This window comes from Triticum dicoccoides, chromosome 2A, assembly GCF_002162155.2.
Source record: "Triticum dicoccoides isolate Atlit2015 ecotype Zavitan chromosome 2A, WEW_v2.0, whole genome shotgun sequence".
Classification (NCBI taxonomy): Eukaryota; Viridiplantae; Streptophyta; class Magnoliopsida; order Poales; family Poaceae; genus Triticum; species Triticum dicoccoides.
Genome location: NC_041382.1, coordinates 760483946 through 760499779, shown reverse-complemented (window position 1 = coordinate 760499779; position 15834 = coordinate 760483946). Strand labels below are relative to the sequence as shown.

Genomic DNA, 15834 nt, shown 5'->3' with positions numbered 1-15834 from the left:
TATCACATAAGCCATGATAAAAATGATCTCCTATTTTAACAGAAATAACACGCACGCCTACCACAGGTCTATGTTTATCTTTAGCACACGGTTTAGCAATTCTAGCAGTTTCACCTTCGAACTGAATAACATGCCCATCAATATTATCAGACAAGAGATCTTTGACAATAGCAATATTAGGTTCTACTTTAACTTGCTCAGGGGCTGTATAAGTTCTAATATTGCTTTTACGAACAACAGTTGAAGCTTTAGCATGATCCTTTATTCTAACAGGGAAAGGTGGTTTCTCAACATAAGAAGTAGGAACAATGGGATCATTATAAGTGACAGTCTTTTCTTCAACTTTAATAGGTGCAGCTACTTTTACTTCTATGGGAGGATGATATTTAAACCACTTCTCCTTAGGGAGATCAACATAAGTAGTAAAAGATTCACAGAAAGAAGCTACTATCTCAGAGTCAAGTCCATATTTAGTGCTAAACTTACGGAAAATATCGGTGTCCATAAAAGATTTAACACAATCAAACTTAGGTGTCATACCTGACTCCTTACCTTCGTCGAGGTCCCAATCTTCAGAGTTGCGTTTAATCCTATCCAATAAATTCCATCTGAATTCAATAGTCTTCATCATAAAAGAGCCAGCACAAGAAGTATCGATCATGGTTTGATTATTATGAGAAAGCCGAGCATAAAAACTTTGCATAATTATTTCTCTCAAGAGCTCATGATTGGGGCATGAATATAACATTGATTTAAGCCTCCCCCAAGCTTGAGCGATGCTTTCTCCTTCGCGAGGCCAGAAATTATATATATAATTGCGATCACGATGAACAAGATGCATAGGGTAATATTTTTGATGAAATTCCAACTTCAATCTTTTATAGTTCCATGATCTCATATCATCACATAGCCTATACCATATCAATGTGTCTCCCTTCAAAGATAAAGGGAAGACCTTCTTCTTAGCAACATCATCGGGTATACCTGCAAGCTTAAATAATCCACAAACTTCATCCACATATATTAAGTGCTCATCAGGATGCTTTGTTCCATCTCCTGTAAAAGGGTTAGCTAGCAGTTTTTCCATCATACCCGAAGGAAATTCAAAAGGAGTTTCATTTTCAATAGGTTCAGTAGGTTGAGGAGCAACTCTTTGCTCTACTGGACGGGGTGAAGATACCCCGAACAAGCCCCTCAGAGAATTACTTTCCATAGTAACAAGTGACAGTAAATTTCAGCACACTATATAAATTTTTCCTTACCAAATTCCACCTACCAAAGGCGCTACACTCCCCGGCAACAGCGCCAGAAAAGAGTCTCGATGACCCACAAGTATAGGGGATCTATCGTAGTCCTTTCGATAAGTAAGAGTGTCGAACCCAACGAGGAGCAGAAGGAAATGATAAGCAGTTTCAACAAGGTATTCTCTGCAAGTACTGAAATAAGTGGTAACAGATAGTTTTGTGATAAGATAAATTGTAACGAGCAAAAGTAACAAAAGTAAATAAAGTGCAGCAAGGTGGCCCAATCCTTTTTATAGCAAAGGACAAGCCGGAACAAACTCTTATAATAGGAAAAGCGCTCCCGAGGACACATGGGAACATCGTCAAGCTAGTTTTCATCACGTTCATATGATTCACGTTCGATACTTTGATAATTTGATATGTGGGTGGACTGGTGCTTGGGTGCTGTTCTTACTTGAACAAGCATCCCACTTATGATTAACCTCTATTGCAAGCATCCGCAACTACAACAAAAGTATTAAGGTAAACCTAACCATAGCATGAAACATGTGGATCCAAATCAGCCCCTTACAAAGCAACGCATAAACTAGGGTTTAAGCTTCTGTCACTCTAGAAACCCATCATCTACTTATTACTTCCCAATGCCTTCCTCTAGGCTCAAATAATGGTGAAGTGTTATGTAGTCGATGTTCACATAACACCACTAGAGGCTAGATAACATACATCTTATCAAAATATCAAACGAATACCAAATTCACATGACTACTAATAGCAAGACTTCTTCCTTGTCCTCAGAAACAAACGTAATTACTCACAAAGCATATCAGAGGGGTAATAATATGCATATAGGATCTGAACATATGATCTTCCACCAAATAAACCAACTAGCATCAACTACAAGGAGTAATCAACACTACTAGCAACCTACTAGCACCAATCCCAGACTTTGAGACAAGAATTGGATACAAGAGATGAACTAGGGTTTGGAGATGAGATGGTGCTGGTGAAGATGTTGATGGAGATTGCCCTCTCCCGATGAGAGGAGCGTTGGTGATGACGATGGTGATGATTTTCCCCTTCCGGAGGGAAGTATCCCCGGCAGAACAGCTCTACCGGAGCTCTAGATTGGTTCCGCCAAGGTTCCGCCTCGTGGCGGCGGAGTCTCGTCCCGAAAAGTTCCTCTTATTTTTTTCTCATCGAAAGACTTCATATAGGAGAAGATGGACGTCGGAGAGCCACCAGGGGGCCCACGAGGTAGGGGGCGCGCCCTAGGAGGGGGGCACCCCCAACCCTCGTGAGCAGAGTGTGGGCCCCCTGGCCTTCATCTTTGGCGAGGATTTTTCTTTATTTATTTCAAGATGTTCCGTGGAGTTTTAGGACTTTTGGAGTTGCGCAGAATAGGTCTCTAATATTTGCTCCTTTTCCAGCCCAGAATTCCAGCTGCCAGCATTCTCCCTCCTTATGTAAACCTTGTAAAATGGATGTATCACACAACCAGGGGGAAGGTTGTACATCCACACAAACACAGGCCAGGTGCTATGTGTGCTTCTCTGGCTGCCAAACGGATTGACTCCATCGATGCTTGCGCCCAACACGATGTTCCTTGGATCGTCCCCAAATTCTGGGTGTTCGAAGTTCAACGCTTGCCACTGGCTCGCATCCTTAGGGTGACTCAGCATCTTGTCTTTTTTATTTATCTCCGGATCATTTCCGTCATCTTCTCGCTTCTTCTCCTCCCTATTAGCGTGCCAACGCAGGAGCTTTGCTACCTTAGTGTCCGTGAAATACCGCTGCAGACGAGGAGTGATCGGAAAGTACCACACCACTTTTCGAGGAGCTTTCTTTCTCTTCTTGTATCGAGTGATGCTGCACACCGGACATATGGTAGACTCCGCGTGCTCGTCCCGATAAATGATGCAATTGTTCATGCACACATGGTATCTCACGTGCGGTAAATCCAGAGGACACACGATTTTCTTCGCCTCCTCGAAACTGGTCGGGCACTTGTTCCCCTTGGGAAGACGTTCGTGCCAGAATGACATGTTCTCGTCGAAGCATGCGTCGGTCATTTTGTGTTTTACCTTCATCTCCAGAGTCATGAGCATTACTTTCAGGCGGGTATCCTCGGGCCTGCATCCTTCATACAATGGAGTAATCGCGTCTATCTCCAGTTGATCCAGCTTGGCTTTCTCTCGGGCGGCAGCTCTTGCGTTATCCGTTTGCTTGAGAAGTAGCTCTTGAATATGAGGGTCCTGCACCCAGCCTCCATCGCCGTCTGCTCCGGCATCTTCATCTTCATGATCATGCCCTTCGTCTTGATCTTCCTCATCATCATGTCCGGCGTCTTCTACATGATGACTGTGTACAGCATCACCGTCGTGATCATGTCCTGGAGATTCTTCGTCTTCTCGCCCGCCCTCGCCGCGGTGGTTGTCTTGTTGCCCTTCCTCATTTCTTGCCTGGCCCCCATGGACAACTTTATAGTCATCTTCATCACCTTGCCACCGATAGCCATCCATGAAACCACGCAAGAGCATGTGGTCCCACACCTGCCCGGAATCCGGGTCCGCAATAAGGCTCTTCAGCTTGCATCTTCGACACGGACATCTTATCTCCGTCTCGTTCTTTTGAAGCATCTCGGCCTTCGCGGAGCTCAAAAACCTATTCACGATGCCTTCGGTCATCGTGCGGACCATGGTCGCCTGCGGGGTAGAGCAAAACGATATTTTAGAACCAAGAAAAAATTTGGCATGACTTTCCCTAAAAATAGGACCAAAAAGAATGCATAGTGCCAAAATTCTCGCCGAAACGGAAATGAATCAACATTTCGGCAAAATACTGGCAACTATCGCATTTCAAATACCGGTACCTGCAAACAGAAACATATATGCAACACCACAAACATATGCAACACCACAAACATACATAGATCTAGCAAGGCCATAAAAAGTGCATGTGCACGTTGTTGGAGCGAGGGAGAAAAAAAGTAGATCTACAACATAAAGATAGCATTCCCCTTACTTACCTATCAAAAAAAGGTAATTTAACCACTTAATTTTGATGAATCTATGGTGCAAATGAGGTGAGGAGGAGGAGACAGCCGACACAAGCTTGGAGGAGGTGGAGAGAATGAAGTGGGGAAAGTGAGAGTGTAGGTGTGGTTGTCCAAAATATCTAACTGGTCCCAGGTTATTAATCGCGCACCACCTACAAATACGTCATTAGTAACCCTGGTTACTAATAGCGTACCAGCTTGAGGTACGCCATTAGTAGTTTTGCAAAAAAAAAAATAGTGACGCACTGTGTTGTAGGTGCGCCATTACTAGTTAAAAAAATTGTTATTAATGACGCACCGTGGGTCTGATGCGCCATTAGTGTCTACCACACTAATGACGCACCAACTCATGGTGCGCCATTACTATGTAGTAGTGGCGCACCACATGTCAGGTGCATCATTAGTGTCTATATTATTTATAGCCCTTTTCCTAATAGTGATAGGATTAGCGTTGCACCATTTCAAAAGCCCCTGTCTCTTTAAGCAGAAAAGTAGAGATGAACAAGTCATCACCGAAAAAATGCACCTCTACGAACTGAAACTGAGGCGGACCTCATACACGACGACGACGTGGTTGTTGGTTCAGACTTTAGAATGACGGGTCCGGTTACCTCCAGTACACGCGTGCACCGCACCTACGCGCTGGTCCGGGAATAAACTTGGCCCAACAATGCTTAACTTACCAGAAGATGTCACGCGTGAACGTGCAACCATTAACTTACCAGAAGATGTCACGTGCGAACCTGCAACCAGTAACAATCAACCTAGGTATTGTCCTGTCACACCGTCCAGCCGTGTTTTATAAATGTAAATAATTTTAAAAGCAAAACAGCTGGAGTAGCTCAGTTGGTTAGAGCGTGTGGCTGTTAACCACAAGGTTGGAGGTTCGAGCCCTCCTTCTAGCGATTTTGCATTTTTATTTTAAATTCCTAGTGACCAACATCATATATGCATCGAATTTTGCCCAAAAAAGGAAAAACAATAATCTATACCCATTTTACTCCTTCTAGCGATTTTTTATTTTTATTTTAAATTCCTGGTGACCAACATCATTTATGCATCACATTTTGCCCCAAAAAAGGAAAAACAATAATCTATACCCATTTTACTCCTTCTAGCGATTTTTTATTTTTATTTTAAATTCCTGGTGACCAACATCATTTATGCATCACATTTTGCCCCGAAAAAGAAAAACAATAATCTATACCATTTTTTCCTCCTTCTAGCGATTTTTCATTTTTATTTCAAATTTTTGGTGACCAACATCATATATGCATCAAATTTTGCCCCAAAAAAGAAAAACAACAATCTATACCATTTTTTGTTTATTTTAAGCTCTTGGTGACCAACATCATATATGCATCAAATTATGCCCCCCGAAAAAACATTGCAGTATCATGTATGGTTACAGAAAGGACCTCTTGGCAAGGCTAGGGTTTAGCTCAAAAAAATTCATATGGAAGTGCGTCCATGAACAATCTATACTTTTTGTGTGTTTTTTTTTTAACTTCTGGTGACCAACATCATATATGCATCAAACTTTGCCACACACAAAAAAAACCATTGCAGTATCTTGTATGTTTACAGAAACTACCTCTTGGCAAGACTAGGGTTTTAAAAGATATTTCCTTTCATCTTGTGGTAACTAGATTTGTAATTTTTTTACAAGACCCTTGCATTAACAGAGCATGTTTCTCTTCGAGGCCAACAACTCTCCCAGACCAAATGCAAGTACCCTTCTCTATCCCAACCAGTCCACCCAAAACTCCTAAGTATTTTCTGTAGTTACGCCAAGTCTGTTTGAGTTTAGGATAATTCATGTCTCACATTCATAGACACAAATGATCATATGGAGCTTGGCTCCAAGAGTGGACTAGCAGTGAATTGATGTTCCATATTGGATGTGTGCTACTACTAGGCTTCTTTAGTTCTTAGCATTTTTCGTGTCGCCCGTCACACTTTTATGGTATCACAGTGTTTCTTAGTTTGTATAAACTTAGTAATAAATTGTTCTGTTGTATCACTACAACAAAAACATCGCGTATGGTCGCTTTTTCTGGGTCGCTTTTTTATTCGTCTCTACACTCATGAACACTAGCGACCTAAAGACGCTTCTTAAGATGTTTTCAGAGCGCCACAAACTTTTAATTATAATTAGCCTTCAATAAAATAAGTAACTTATTTTAATTAACTTAGAGACGATTTGTGAGACGGTTTCATGTGCGACTCTATTCTTAGAGACGATTTGTGCGACGTTTTCATGTGCGACTCTATTCTTAGAGACAATTTGTGAGACATTTTAATGCGACTCTATTCTTAGAGATAATTTGTGAGACGTTTTAATGTGTGACTCTATTCTTATTTTAGACTAAAGAAAAGAGATAAATACTCCTGGAGTCTTAGAACTTGTACGGCCAGTTTGGTGCATACAATTGCAAAATACATATTTTCTTATCGTCGAACTTGTCCTCCTATTCATATACGGTGTTTTCTACCATATCTGGATGTACCCCGTGCACGCGTGGCATGCCAACATGGCGAGGGCCCACCCTCACTGGTTGAGGTGGTGAGTAGCCCGCGTGCACTATTTTTTCCTTCAGAAAGCATTCTTGAAATTTTTTTGCGGGTGCATTTTATTTATCTACGTAGAAAATCCTAAGCAATTGAACACACAATCTTCTCGATTTGACTGCATAAATGGCCACTAGACCAGCTGGCGTTTGACTTTTAACGAGGACAATTAGATTTATATAAGACGTACCGTAGGAATTAAAAATTTAAAATAGAAATCAAAATAGGAAAAGGGTGTGCGAAAAAGGGAATTCCCCGTTCGAACCTATTGCATTTTAAGCTCGTCGCATGTGCGAGCGCCAATCATTTGGCCACAATGACACTTTTATACTTTAATTTTTAATGTTAAGTTATTAATTATTAATGTATAATAAAATAAAGTAAGGCGTGTTTCTCTAAATTTTTGGTTTGTTCACTGTGTAGGATTATTTTCGTCCGCCGCGGGAAACTGCTAAAATCATATGAGAAATGATTGTGTTCAACCGACGAATCTATTTTTATGTCGACCTCGTCCGCCGATCGACATGTGTCCCATGGTCCTGCAGAACACACGCCCTTTTCTAGAAACTTCACGCGGCATCACATCTCCTTCCCAGTTCTTTCGTTCGTCTCTCAGCTCCACCAGGGGGAGACTCTTGCCGCGCGCATGACGCTCGTGCTTGCGACTGGTCCGCACCCTCAACCATAGTTCGCCATCAAGGCAGGCCTCCACCTGTCGCCTTTCCTTCCTCTCGTTTTTCCTCCCCCCAAACCCCTCTTTCTTTCCCAACCGGACCGAGCTCTTGAAGCCATGACCACCATCCGAACCTTCTTGGGCCGTCGTTAACATTTTTTGAGATCATTAACATTCTTCTAAATTTTTGAAGTCATGAACATTTTATGAAATCGCGAACATTTTTTGAAGTCATTAACATTCTTTTACATTTTTAAAATCATGAACATTTCTTAAAATCACGAACAGTTTTTGAAATCATTAAAAATTTCTTCAAATTTTTTAATCATGAACATTTTTGGAAATCAAGAACATTTTTTGTAATCATGAACATTTTATGAATTTGCAAACAGATTTTGAGATGATTAACATTCTTTTAAATTTTTTAAATCATGAACATTTTTTGAAATAGCAAACATTTTTTTAAACATAAACATTTTTTATATTCATGAATATTTTTTAAATTCGTGAACGTTTTTGTACAAATTCGTGAACGTTCTCTTGAACTGTTATTTTTTTAAAATTCCCGAACAATTTTTTAAAATCATGAGTATTTTTATGAATTCATGATTATTTTATTAAAAATTCGTAACTTTTCTGAAATATGGAACCTTTTGATATCCCGAATTATGGAAAAAGAAAGAACAAAAGGCAAAGAAGGATAAAAAAATAGGCAGCGTCCCAGCCCGCACATGGTCCGGCCAAGATTGGCGCCAAGGAAGCGGGGGGTGCGCGCTGGGGAGAGCAACTAGTTAACGAGCGCTCCTTCGGGAGCCTCGCGACAATCAGCGCCACATGGCGCACTCTCAGCCGCCTGCCACGTGTCGCGCTCTGGGCGCTCCCTCCAAATTTTTTTATTTTATTTTTACGCACACGTTTTCGTCTTTTAAAACGGTTTTTTTGACATTTCGGTTTTCTACCGGTCTTCCTTAACTTTTGGGTAAACTTCGAATAGATTGATCAAGAGGCATTTTGTTATTTGATTGTAACCTTAATAATCACATTTGTAATATTGTCCTACGTAATACTATTATATTACCTCTGCAATATTCTTGTGTTAAAATAAAATCCTTATTCGTGCCTCACTGAGAAAAAATCCTCAATCAATTCACATATACAAGGGATTTGATCATTTTCACTGTATTAGTTGGGGACTTGATGATTTGGCGCATTTTATTTAGGCTTATACGTAATTTACATTAATTACTTGTTCATTTGCCCACATTGGCGTTTTACCGATTTTTTTAATTTATTGAACTTGATAAATCTAGGTAGAATGACCGATATACCCTTTGGTATTTTTGCAGTGTACTACTCCTGGACCAAACTAAACGATCAAATCTGGAGGGCTCGTCCATAGTGCCGCCGCCGCTCGGCATCTTGATACCAGTCGCCACTCCTGCGCTGCCGTTTACCCCCAGCCAGAGCTCTCAAGCCGTCGACGGGCGCATCCTACCTTAGATCTCACGCAACCGCTACTCGCCCCCTACCATATGTCTCATGCCACCGCCACTCGCCCGCTTCGCCTCACTCTGTTCCCCCGCCGCTCAACGGTACCGGGGTCTTCCTGGGATTCCCTGGAATACCCAAGAATTTGTTTCTTAAAAAAACAGTAGATATAATAAACGCATTGGGCCCATGAATGAGCCCAAACACTCCACGACAGCCACGACTACTGGGAGCGCCTATTTCTCGCGTTACGCGAGTCCGATCTTGTCTCTCGCTGAAGCGAGCTCCTGAGTGGGCCGGCCCACGAGGCGTATATACAATGTGAACCAAAAGATAAATAGTAAGTAGGTACCCCTAAAAAAAGTAAGTAGGTAGTTCGGCATGTCTCAAAAAAAAGTAGGTAGTTCGGCAATTCCAGGTTTCGAACCTTGGTCACCTCGTTAGGAGGCGCTGCAACGAGCCATCTCGATACCAGTCGCCACTCCTGCGCTGCCGTTTACCCCCAGCCAGAGCTCTCAAGCCGTCGACGGGCACATCCTACCTTAGATCTCACGCAACCGCTACTCGCCCCCTACCATATGTCTCATGCCACCGCCACTCGCCCGCTTCGCCTCACTCTGTTCCCCCGCCGCTCAACGGTACCGGGGTCTTCCTGGGATTCCCTGGAATACCCAAGAATTTGTTTCTTAAAAAAACAGTAGATATAATAAATGCATTGGGCCCATGAATGAGCCCAAACACTCCACGACAGCCACGACTACTAGGAGCGCCTATTTCTCGCGTTACGCGAGTCCGATCTTGTCTCTCGCTGAAGCGAGCTCCTGAGTGGGCCGGCCCACGAGGCGTATATACAATGTGAACCAAAAGATAAATAGTAAGTAGGTACCCCTAAAAAAAAGTAAGTAGGTAGTTCGGCATGTCTCAAAAAAAAGTAGGTAGTTCGGCAATTCCAGGTTTCGAACCTTGGTCACCTCGTTAGGAGGCGCTGCAACGAGCCATCGAACCAAGCGCTTTTAAGTTCTGTAATAATAGATCAAGGGAACAAGAACGCACTGACAATCAGACTTTATGTACAATTTTTTTTATAAAATGGTAATCAACATTTGACAAAAACGCTAAATGGATACAGAGAAAATGATTCTAATGTATACACAAAATTTACACAGAAAAATATACAAATGTGTATGAAAAACATGAACATGTATTTTTTTTAAATAATCAACCATTCGAAAAAAAATGTTGAATAAGTATTTACAGAATATTGAATAAGTATTAAAAATGTTGAATAAGTACTTAAAATATGTTGAATAAGTATTAAAAATATTGAACAAGTATTTGAAAATTTGTTGAATAAGTACTAAAATGTTGAACTAGTGTTTTAAAATGTTGAATGAGTATTAAAAAATGTTAAATGAGTATATGAAAAATGTTGAACCGGTAATTGAAAATGTTGAATAAGTATTAAAAATGTTGAATAGGTATTTGGGAAAAATATTGAATAATTATTAAAAATGTTGAACAAATATTTTAAAATGTTGAACGGGTATAAGTAAAATGTTGAACAATTATTCGAAAATGTTGAATAAGTATTAAAAAATGTTGAATAAGTATTAAAAAAATGTTGAACGAGTATTTGAAAAATATTGAACAAGTATTAGAATGTTGAATAAGTAATAAAATTTTGAAAAATTATTTGAGAAATGTTGAATAAGCATTCGGACAATGTTGAATATGTATACATAAATTGTTGATCACTTATTAAAAGAACGTTTTTGACATATACGATAATGTAGAGTAAAAAAGAAAACCAACATAAGAAAAAGAAATCAAAAAACAAAAAATGGAGAAGAAAATGTAGAATAATAACCAAAAAGAACAAAGAAAACCAAATAAAGAACCAAAGTAAATAAAATATAAAGGAAATGAAAATGAAAAAAACAACGAAGAAAAAATCAAAAAAGAATGAATAGAATGGGAAAATGGAGAAGAAAAATAAAAGAAACAAAAGAAAACAAAAAAAAACTGGCTTGAATCTACTCAAGTAGGGTGCGCTCCTATAACTAACCACATGTGTAAACCACACTGGGTAGTTACGGACTTACGACGTATTTTTACGACCTACCCCTGCACGAATGGGCTGGCCCAATACGGTGCTCGCGAAGAGAAACCTTCAGCGAGACATCATCGTGCGGTCGCTTAATACGAAAAATAGAGTTCGCACGACCTACTCGACGTCAAATTCTCCAAAAGAAAATAAGAAGAAGAAGAAGAAGAAGAAGAAGAAGAAGAAGAAGAAGAAGTGCGCGAGCAGTCGAGCGCCCCCGATCCCCAATTCCCCTAGCTGAAGGCGGCCGACCCCCTCCCGCCTGGCTGCCACCCCTAGAATCAAGTCCGGCTCTGGTGGCCGAGCCGGCCATCTCCAGCCTCTCTGTCGCCCCTCGGTCCCCTCCCCTCCGGCCACCCTCTCCCTCCCCTGCCCTCACCCTTCGGCTCTGTCCATCGTCCTCCGCCAGGCGCCAGACCATCAGTCTGCCTCCTGCACTACTCCGGCCTCCCCAGCATGGCAGCACCCTCCGTCAGTCCGCCTCCCGCACTGCTCCGTCCTCGCTAGCGTGGCAGCGCCCTCCGGCTGTCCGAATCTAGCCTCCGTACATTCTATAATCTACATCCATCCACATCCAGTTGGCATCCACCAAGGTATTCTATCCCTCTGTTTTTTAACAAGTCTGAAGAGTTTTCAGTGATTGCCTGTATGGAGGTATAGGACAATACAAGTTAACTACTACCAAGACCGGGGACACGTCGTGGACGAAGGCACGCATCGGTGTTTCCAGCACCGGGCATGTGTAGAAGGACGAAGTCGATGTTGACGATGCGCTGGACCAGACTTGCCAGGTCCGAGGACACGTCGTGGACAAAGGCACGCATTGGTGTTTCTAGCATTGGGCATGCGTAGACGGGGACCTGCATGAGCTGTACGCCATGTCGGAGGAGTCGAAGGGGCCACCAAAGGAGGACTCGATGACAGTTACGATCTACCACTGCCTTTATTATTTTTATTAAACTATGTCAATATTACTTGGATACAAAAATTACCACTTTTTTTAAAAAAAAGAACAAAGCATACGGATTTATCCAATAAAAGATACACCCAAAAAATTATTTATCCATATATGCGTTTAACACATCTATATATGTGATTACTTATCGCACCCAAACTATTCCCACTTAATCAAATTTGACGTTCCTGGAGTATTTTCGCTTGACAAAATTTGGCGCCACAATCATTTTCTTTAGGAAATCGTTTCTTTTCAACCGGATGAAAAGAGCCTCGCGTAAACCGATCGCTGCGAGCGCCACGTGTCCCGGTGGAGCCTGCCCACACCTTGGCCTTATCTTCTCGTCTCTTCCTCCCAACTCAATCGATCTCCTTTCTTTTTCTCTTGTCATCGCTGGCTCTCTGCTCTCGCCGCCACCAACCGCTCTCTGCTCTCGGCGCCATGGACGCGCGACGGCCCAAGCTCCAAATTGGCGGCGCCTCCCAAGATCCCAACGCGCAGTTGGCTCCCCACGTTACCGCGACGCTGCCCAAGCCGAGGTGTCGGTGCTACGTTTGCAGTGCTCGTTGGTGACGCGGCGGTGGTGGTCCATTTGAAATCTCTAAAAAGACAAATATTTAGGAACGGAGGGAGTACTACTTAGTATAATGAGATGTTTGTATTTGTTTCAATAGGAGAAACTAGAAGAAAGAAAGAAAGATAACAATGGGAACCTTTCATTCAGTGATTATAGAGAAATATTTAAAAGTGTGCATGGGAAAGAGGCAAAAGAACTTTGAGGGTATTATGGTGATAAGTATTGGAGCGAAATAAAAGTTTTTCAGGGACTGACTTTTGTTCAACATCCTGACAAAGAAGGAAATGTTCGATTTGCACTGCGGGCACTAGGAGATAATGTAGAAAATGTGACAGATGAGGTTGCTATGATCCGTTGATTCCTGAAGCGAAAATTCCCCCAAGAGGATTTGAGAAACGAATATGTAACCGCAGGAAGTGATGAAGTTCGTATCTAAACCACATCTCTTTCTCCAAAGATCCATGTATGAGTATTAATATACTACTATCATGTTCTTGTTTCAGGTTGATCTCAATGAAAGAGTTGTTGGGAGTTACCTCTTGAATGAATCACATAACGAAGTTGAAGAACACGCTCCATTGAGTGTTATGCAGGTGATGTAATAGTTTCTTCACTAATAAATATTCTAGTTCATTCTCATACTTACAAACAGTTGTTCATCATAAGTTGCAGGAACTACATCCTAGCAATTGTGCGAGAGCTAAAGAGTGTCACCCCGGTTTATTGTTACCACATGAACAAGTGGCTGCTAAGGTGTGTTTGTGTGCAGAAATTTCTGCTTTGTTATTAAAAAAAGCTTATGTTTTGTATAAGTTTACTTACAACTAAACTGAACCTCAATTGTAGAAAGCACACACTGAAAACTTTGATAGGGCAATTCAAGGAAGTGTAGGATCAACTTTACCAGATAAGCATACCACTACCCAGGAATTGGATCCTAGTTTTTCTGCAAGAACCAAAGAGGATTACATTGGTTTATCTTTACCACACATGGTTGCTATGGTGTGTACATAAATGTTTGCTTCATTATCAAACAATGCTTATAGTTATGTATGTTTATGTCATACTGAACTGAACCTCAACTATAGAAAGCACGCACTGAAAAGTTTGATAAGGCCAATCAAGGCCATGCAGAATCAACCAAAGAGGGTTACACCAATCAAGTGTAGAATCAACTTTGCCAGATAAGCAGATCACTACCCAAGCATTGCATCCTAGCTTTTCTTTGAGAACCAAAGAGGATAACACTGGTTCATCTTTACCACACATGGTGCGTGTGTGCATAAATTTCTGCTTCATTGTCAAACAATGTGTATGTTTTTCTGTATGTTTACTTACAACCGAACTAAACCTCAATTGTAGAAAGCACACATTGAAAAAATTGATAGGGTCAAACAAGGCTGTGCGGCATCAACTTTACCAGACAAGACTAATCAGGAATTGCATCCTAGCAATTGTGCAAGAACCAATGAGGGTTGCACCAGTTTATCTTCACCACATGAAGACACGGTTGCTAAGGTGTGTGCGCATGCGCGCCTAGTTTTTTTTGTGTTATCAAACAATGTCTATGTTTTCTATAAGTTTACTTACAATTGATCTGAACCTCAACTGTAGAAAGCACATGAAGGTCCTGAATCAAAGAATGGTCATGCTGAAAATAGCAATCCGACCAAGCAAGGTGGTCCTGAACCAAGTGTACAGCTTCATCGCGTCACTAAGCAGGTATATATATATCTGAATGAGAATGGTTAGAATAGTTAGTTGGTCTAATTGCATGTGCAATCAGCCCTTTCTGTGTAAAGTGAAATCTTCCATGTTTTGCGATAATGAATGTTTCATTTCTTGAAAAAATAGGATAACATGAAAGTCTTCTTGGTTTCGTTGAACCCGAGAAACAAAAATAAATTTGTGGTCGAAGGAACTTTAGTGAGTAGAGATAAAACATATGTGGTTGGTGGAAACATGCTTGTAGACCAATATGTAGCAGTTTATGTTTGCGCTGTTTCAAGACCTGGAGATGAGATACTCGTTTGACCATCTGGAAAATTGCAAAGAGTAAGGGATGATATTGGTCATGTTATTGCATGGCCTCTTATCACATGTAAGTACACTTCCATGCAATCATCGTATGCTCCAATGTATGTACTTAAGGGCTTTTTATTTATGAAGGATCTTTGTGTCAAAAAAAACCAAAATTAACCACTCCTACGCAACCTTGAAACAAGCCACCAAACACTGGTATGGTACATCGTCAAAGTACATTTCTTCTCACACTATTCTTAGAGCTTATATGTTCTAAAACTTCCCTGTTATCTTTCTTTTTCAGGGTAGCTCAAGATTTATAAAAGGACTACATTGCAGGAGCCAGGAGCAACTATAGAAGAATTAGTCTTTAACTGGACAAATATTGTGTATTATACATATATTTTAGCTTTATAGGAAAACTTAGTTCTAGTCTGTATGATCTCTTCTTAATTATTTGCGTTTTCATATGAATCTTTGATCTGATTCAGTTGTGAACCTAAGGTGTTTGTTCCTACTAATTGAAATTGTGTGAATGGGATGGTTGTGAATAGAATTGGCGATGTGTGTGAATCCCTTCATATAATGATATTTGTTGCTTATGAATGTGATTGGTGATATGGGTGGATGCTTTTATATAACAATACTTGTTGATCATTTTGCACAACCATGTGGCATGATAAAGTTACTGGATTTGAAATGGCGAAGTAGAAATTTGGGATAAATCAAATATTGTTTAAAGCAAAATATTACGTGGTTACAGAGAAGCTTTTGTATATATAGAGACGAATATAACGTTTGTACAAAGCATGTATAGGAATTGGGCTACGGCCTATGGTGAATGAAATGGCCCTATTAATAGAGACGTAATACGAGCGCATCTAACAGAACGACTCTACATGTTTAGAGACGCTTTTGAACGTCTGAATATAGCGTGTCATATCTAGAGATGCCTTTGGACATCCCAATATAGCATCTCATGCCATGTATGGACGCTCAGCCAGCGTGTCTATATTTTTTTGAGACGGTCCGTGGGGAGACGCTCCAAAGACGCTTTACTAAGTCGACTCTATGGTTGCCTAGAGATAAAATAACACGTCTCTACCTATGGAATATGGCGTCTCTACAGGCAGGTTTTCTTGTAG

General features: G+C 41.0%; 1 non-coding gene across 1 annotated transcript; it reads left to right on the top strand.

Annotated features, from left to right (window-relative positions):
- The first annotated feature begins 5130 nt into the window (after positions 1-5130).
- Positions 5131-5204, top strand: TRNAN-GUU. The gene has a single exon. It is a non-coding gene; the product is annotated as a tRNA-Asn (tRNA).
- Positions 5205-15834: the final 10630 nt, after the last annotated feature.